The sequence below is a fragment of the Otolemur garnettii genome, unplaced genomic scaffold, assembly GCF_000181295.1.
Source record: "Otolemur garnettii isolate 467f Iridium unplaced genomic scaffold, OtoGar3 scaffold00001, whole genome shotgun sequence".
NCBI lineage: Eukaryota > Metazoa > Chordata > Mammalia > Primates > Galagidae > Otolemur > Otolemur garnettii.
In genome coordinates, this window is record NW_003852396.1 from 32100335 (window position 1) to 32107925 (window position 7591).

Genomic DNA, 7591 nt, shown 5'->3' on the forward strand with positions numbered 1-7591 from the left:
CTATACGCACCATACTATTGCTTCAGAAGATGGTCTGAAATGATGTGTTCAGTGAATGGATAATACCTCCTCAAGTGGCATCTAGTTCAATTGTTTGTTATGGTGCCGTGTTCTCTATTCTGGTACTAATGACCTTATATACACTGCAAGAGTCTTGTAGATTTCTTTTATATATAATCAGCATTAGCATTTTCTAATGTTGACTCTCTTTTCTAAACATACATATACTCTCACTATGCTTTTCTTTCCTCGCTCTCTCTTTGTTGAACATATTTGTGTATGCATTTGTTTGCATCTTTCTCCAATATCCTTTCTCTTATGTCTAGACTCATAATCCATACACTACAACATATGCCTGCTGTGTTTCTTGGCTTTTGCTCTCGTGACCACTTGCCACCTTCCATCCCCAGTTGAAGGTCTTGCTTACTTTAACTTCTGCCTCCATGTTGGCTATTAGAAATTTAAAAACATGAAATCTAAACAATAAAAAAAAATAAAAATTTTTAAAACCAAAACAAAACAAATGTTCTCAGAAAAATAAGATAAGCCCACAGAAATTTATATATGTCCACAGAAAAATGAAGTTTTGGAGTGAATGGGAATGGCATAATAGGTTAAACAGATTGAACAGAGAGGAAATTCTAGACGCAATTAGCCCAAAGGAAGAAAGTAAAAACCTTCCAGGGAATTAATTGAATGCCTATTATATTCATGTTGGCAAGGCACTTAATTGTAGTATCAAAGGAGGCCACATATATATGTAGTTTTTACAAAAGTCCTGTGTGCTATGTGCCAGGGTTGTTTTCCTGTAATGTTAATTTGATTATTCTTTGTTAAGATAGGTCAGAATGACCCTTCTCCCCCTCGATTGTCAAACACCTTGACTGACGTGCAGAAAGTGCCAGTTGCCTGGCAAGACAAACTTTCTACCTGTAGAACATCATCACTCCCCGCTTAAATAGTCTGTTGCTACTACTGTACATGGGTCTATAATCCCTACCACATGTACCATAAAGCTTCCTGCTTCCATACTCTTGCTTCAGAACATGATCTGAAATGAGAGCGGATTATATTCCTGAAATACATTTTCCCAAATGTCATAATCTCAAATGCTGAGATCCTAAAAAATCAAAATCCCTAAAGTCCAAAATTCCCCAAATTATAATCCGAAAAGATCAAAATCTGGAAAATATAATTCTGAAAAAAAAAAAAACAAAAATATTAAAACATTTCAAAATATATTATTCACATTTTAAAAAGGAAATTTATTTGAAAAACTCAAAACAGGACAGAACACGTCATAGGCCACTTTACAGTAAAAAATAGGTAATATTAGCATACATGTTTTCCAAGCATAAACATATACTAATGATGGCCATAGGGTTAGAACAACTTTGAGCCAAAAAGGAAAATACATGTAACTATGCTTATGTGCACCTAGCTTTGTAAGTATAGTCATCTGAAATACCATAATGAGCAGCCTAACTCTTCTGGGGAGCCTGATTAAAAACATCATTGATCACCACATAAGCAGTTACCCAGAGAATCAACATATCAGAAAATGTTTTCTTTCATAAATGCAAATGTGCAGAAAGGACATCTCTTCATTTACTGAGGAAATTTTGTTTGTTTGTTTGCCATGAGAACATTTGTTTTGTTTTGCTTTTAAAAAAAATTCATTTTTTTATTGTTTGAGATTTAATGTTTTTACACACATACTTGATGTTTACACAAAAATTAAATGTTGGTGGCTCAGCTTCTGTAGCTCAGGGGCTAGGGTGCCAGCTGCATACACCAGAGCTGGCCGGGTTCGAATCCAGCCTGGGCCCGCCAAACAACAATGACAACTGCAACCAAAAAATAGACGGGCATTGTAGTGGGCCCCTGTAGTCCCAGCTACTTGGGAGGCTGAGGTAAGAGAATCGCTTAAGTCCAAGACTTGGAGGTTGCTGTGAGCTGTGATGCCAGGGCACTCTACCCGGGGTAACACCTTAAGACTCTGTCTCAAAAAAAAAAAAAATTAAATGTTGTGATAATGTGTTTTTGTGGCGTCAAATCTCTATTGTCCAAGGCATCCAAAGAACATTCTGTACCAGCTTTCAGAGAGATAAATCCAAATCTGTATTTGTTTTCTCTGGGGCCCCGACTAACTGGATGGTGCCTACCAGCTGAGGGCACATCTTCCCCATTGAGTCCATTCAGACTACTGGAACAATCTGGAAACACCCTATGGATACATCCAAAATAATGCTTTCTAGTTTCTAGTTATTTTCAGGTTTCTAGTTATTTCTCAATTCACTCAAATCGTCACCTTAAACTAAGGCTACACGTTCTCCTCTTGTCAATTTGCCACCCACACACGTCTTTAAATCATATGAATTCTAAATAAGGATAATAGCAAGATAAGCGTTTTGCCTAACATGATACAACCAACTGGATGCAACCATTCTGTGTACAAATAAAAATTGACTAATCCCTTCCCTAGAAATCAGCTTTCAAGATCTCAACATTCGGGATTTCAATCTTTTTATATTGTGACTTTAAGAATTTCAGACTTTAGGGATTTTGATCCTTTGAGATTTCAACATTCAGGAATATGCCATTTGGAATTGTGCCTTTTGAGATTATGATCCAAACTCATCGGAATGAAGTTGGTAGAAATTTTTGATGATACCTTTTTTTAAATGGTACTATAAATTATTTTTCCTTAATGTAAAAGAACCTATGACAAATTTGATATTTTTGATATCACAAAACTTGATTAACATCTGTTGTTTCTGCTGCTTAAAGTGTTATGTTCTTATTTGTTTGTTTTTGTTGTTTATTTGCTTGTTTCTAGCCCATCTATTACTAATCTTGAAATCCTTGGTCAAAGTCTAACTGTGTAATGAGAGTAGTAGCAACTCAGTGTGTAACCCTCTTCTAGATAATACTTGGTGTTTTGTGTCTTCCCTCTGGATTCTGAGAATCACATATAAGCATATATTATATTTACATATACTAAGATACAATGAATGAATTAAAAGTCATATTCTTAATTGATTTCCTGCTTAAGTTAAGTGATTGAATGGAATTGATACAATTCTTACTTCTACAACATCATTTAAAAGCTGTGAACTCATAAGATGAATTCTGGTTGGACTTTAAAGTCTCTTTCTTGTTTGCCAAGAGTAAATCTATAAGGCAAAGACTTAAACTTAATCAGAAGCATGCTCAATTAGGACAGACTATATTAAGAAACTCTGAGTCATCAGACTTGCTTTCTCACTGATGGCCACTGTAAGCTCTGTGGGCTCACATATGTGAATCCCCAAACAACTTACACCAGCATGTGATGCAATAACTCTACCATTCAGGAACATGCCACCCAAGACCCAGGTCCAGGTACTTGGGTTTGAATTTCTCTCTGTGCTGAGACAGTGATTTTGGCTTAGCACTTGGTTGATTTCCATGAGTTGAAAGAACTTTAGACTTTTACCCTACATTTATATATATTATTGAACTTAGTAAAAGGTTGTGGTCTTGACATCCATGCTACCACTCGGAGACCAGAGCCAGACAAAATTCATGAAAATTATTTTTTTGAACTGGGCAGAGGCAAGTGTCAACTTCAGGAAACTTACCAGCAAGTGAATAGTTAGTTGGATCCACATGTCAATGTCAAGAGGGAAGTCAGGTAGAATCCCAGACTTTCAGTGCTGTAGAAGTGGAGCAATTTATCCTGATCTGCAAAGTTTAGTGCTGCCTCCTAGGTACTTTCCCAGTAACCAAGAAAGCTCTGGGGAATACAACTCATAAATGTATTTAGAGGAAAACAGAAATCCCTTCAGGTCAATCCTCAATTATCAATGAAACCAAGGTTGATCATAAAGCTCCCAGTAAATGAGAATTTATTAACAATTAGTTGACAACACTTTTTGAGCTTCCTCTGCTCTTTCTGGTAGAATTATGATTATCTCTTCCATAATCCCAGAGCACCACATGTATAATCAGAGTAGTTTCACAATATAGGATAGCTACTTTTTGCTTTCCACTAAATTTAACTTTCTTAAAGGTACAGGTTTTCATTTTAACAAATCAATCAGGCTTTGAACATTTAATTTGAATCTAACATCTTCAAGGCTACTTCATTTAGTATAGAGTTTTGTAAAATACAAATGGCTAAGCCCTATTCTGGATTCATTAAATCTCTTTATTTAATATTCTTGTATGTATATTATTTATCATTATTTACATTATATTTCAAGATTGTTTTCACTGTAAAAATATGTTTTATTCAGTTTTAAACATCAGATGTAACATTGACTGTTTTTAAAGGCTTTATGGTTACCCTTGGAGATGTTTTAATTGTTATTATTATTATTTGGTAATGGCTTCATTATCATGTTTTGAACATCACAGAATTAAATTTTCTTTTCAGTTGCATTATTCTTGTCATCAAAATTATTACATTAAAACATATCATTGACAAATTAAGCATGGTCTCTTAAAGATAGACTTAATTCTCTTGAGCTAGATTAATTATTTTAAGACTGTGGGTAGTTTTTTTTTTTTTTACTCTGATACATTCTTAGAAGACGTTCAATCAGTAATTAGCCAGAGTTTTATATCATCAACTGAGAAGGAGCCTGGGGAAAAGAACTATGCTATGTACTTCAAAATTCAAAAATATGCTCTTAGGTAACTTACAGATTATTGCACTAGGCTGAGTCATGGTTTCTAGGACTTTTCTTAGGAAAGAGCTGGGTAGATCCATAAGACAACCAACTCATGACTGAGTAGAACAAGAACTATTTACACATGACTAAATAGACTGATGGGGAACATCATGCTGTGTTTTCTTGGGATACTGTTCATGTTCTTATATGTTCTATTGTCTTAATATATGACACTCTTCTCTTTCTTAGAGAAAGGGAACAATAACTAAGATAATGAGGTGAAGGCTATGTTAACCAGTTTGATGAAAGTATTTCATAATGTACATAGCTATAATTTTTTTTATTAAATCATAGCTGTGTACATTAATGCAATTGTGGGGTACAACAAAACCAGCACATTATACCCCATAATTGCATTAATGTACACAGTTATGATTTAATAAAAAAAGTAAGAAATGGGAGAGCAAAAAAAAAAAGATGTTTATTAAGAGACTCAATTATATTTAAGCTTCTCAATATCATATAAAAAGAAGATGCAAAAATATATAAAAAGATATACTTAGTAACATATATATCAGTAGTTTATCTTATTAGAAATGATCTAGGTAATGAATACCTATTATTGCTTTAATTTAGCATAATGTTAAAATTGAAAGTTACCAAAATGTTTTGTAAATTGTTTTTAGGTAGACGTACTATAACACCAAACAAGGCTATCCATTATCTCTAGTAATTTGCCTGTTTAGTATTTTCACAGAACATGCATATTAGGCAAGCATTACAAAAGTAAGTTGTTCTTAATATACATGAAATAATAATATCAATTAATATTTACTGCACCTTTATTTACATGTGTTCTTAGGTTGAATAATGTTTATAACATTAAATATCCAGTAGATATAATATTATTTCAACAAGCAAATCTAAGTAGAACAAAAGTATATGTTCGTATTATACTTAATGCTTATAACTCAGAAGATATAAGAGTTTTTATTAAACAATATTAAATAAGCTTTATTTATTTATTTTTATTTTTATTAAATAAGCTTTATTTACCAAGCAACGCCCATTAGTCTTCAAGCCCATTTGAACAGAGCTCATTGAAGAGATTTTATAATTTAATTTGGTAATACCATTCAGAGTTAGAAAAATATCACATATGCATAACATACATACCTGTGAAGTTTGTGAACTCATCCTAGAAAAAGTGCTTCATATCTCATTGCTGAATATCTCTATGGTCCCCTTCAAGGTACCCCCTTGGCCCTCTGGTGACCATAGTGATATTCAGCAGTGAGCTATGCAGCATTTTTTCTAGAATGAATTTGCATGCTTAATTATCTGATCTGGAATATATATGCATACATAACAAGCAGACAGACACAAAGATTTTATAATTTTCCTTTTAAAACTTTTAGCCATGGGTCAATCAAGAATAGTAATACAAAACTCACTGGTTTATAAAAATAGCTATTTCTCATTTTTACTCCACTTTATACTTCTATCCAAATATAGTAATATAATAATAATTCTGACAAAAAATGGATAAATTGAGGTTACTGATCCAATAATAACTAAATTTTTTTTGAACCAGTATATGTGAAGATGTTCATCATTTTCTTTTGCCTTGATGTGTAATCTTACAGAGGTCCTGGGCCATTTTTTTTTTTTTTTTGTCCCTGGGCCACTTTTTAGGCAAGTGGCTGAGGATATATCTGGCTGCATCTAATGTCCATTTGAGTAGATAAAATATACAGTCTATTTCCAGTTAATATTTTATTTCATTCAGCTGCAAGTATGGAGAATACTCAGGGATCTAAAAGTAGACCTGCCATTTGATCCTGCAACTCCCCTACTAGGTATATCCAAAAGACCAAAAATCACTTTATAATAAAGATATTTCTACCCAATTGTTCACTGCAGCTCAATTCATAATAGCCAATTCATGGAAGAAGTCCAAGTGCCCATTGAACTATGAATGGATTAATAAGTTGTGGTATATGTTGTGCAGACTTAAAAAAAGATGGAGACTTTACCTCTTTTACATTTATATGGATGGAGCTGGAACATATCCTACTTGGTAAAGTATCTCAAGAATGGAAGAAAAAATATCCAATGTACTCAGTACTATTATGAAACCAATTTACAAGCACTCATACTTTCATATGAGGAATAGATCACAACTATGGCCCAAGATGAAGAAAGGAGGAGGGGGAGTGGGAGGGGAGAAGAGAGGTCAGATCGAGGGAGGATGAATGGTGGATCACACCTATGGTGCATGATGCAAGGGTACATTTCGGATCTGTTACTATAGATTATAAATGTCTTAATACAATAATTAAGTAAATGAAATGAGGTATATAATGACCAATGTGATGTAAGCATTCCTGATTCTATATGAAATCAGCACATTGTACCCTATAAATGCATTAAGGTATACATGATGTATGTGTTTATTATTTAATTAAAAAAATTAAAAATTAAAAAAAATTGATTCCCAGGCATTCTATTTATGTTTTAAGCTATTGTTAATGGAATTGCTTTATTATTTTTTTAGCCAATTTGTTATTGGTGTATAGAAATTGTACAGTTTTGTATGTTGATTTTGTATCCTGTAACTACTAAATTCATTAGTTCTAAGAGATTTTCTTTTTTTCAATTTAGTGAAGTCTTTTGGTTTGTTTATATATAACATTTTGTTGTCTTCAAAGAGACACAATTTGACTTTCTCACTTACAAACTTTTAGTGTGGATGCTTTTTATTTCTATTTTTGTCCTATTTCATCCAGGACATCCAATACAGTGTTGAATGAAAGTGTTAAAAGTGGGCATCGTTTTTCACTGTTCAGTGATGTAAGCTGTAGATTTTTCATTTATGGTCTCCAATTTTTTGAGGTGTATTTCTGTTAAAGCTGATTTGTTGAGAATCTTTA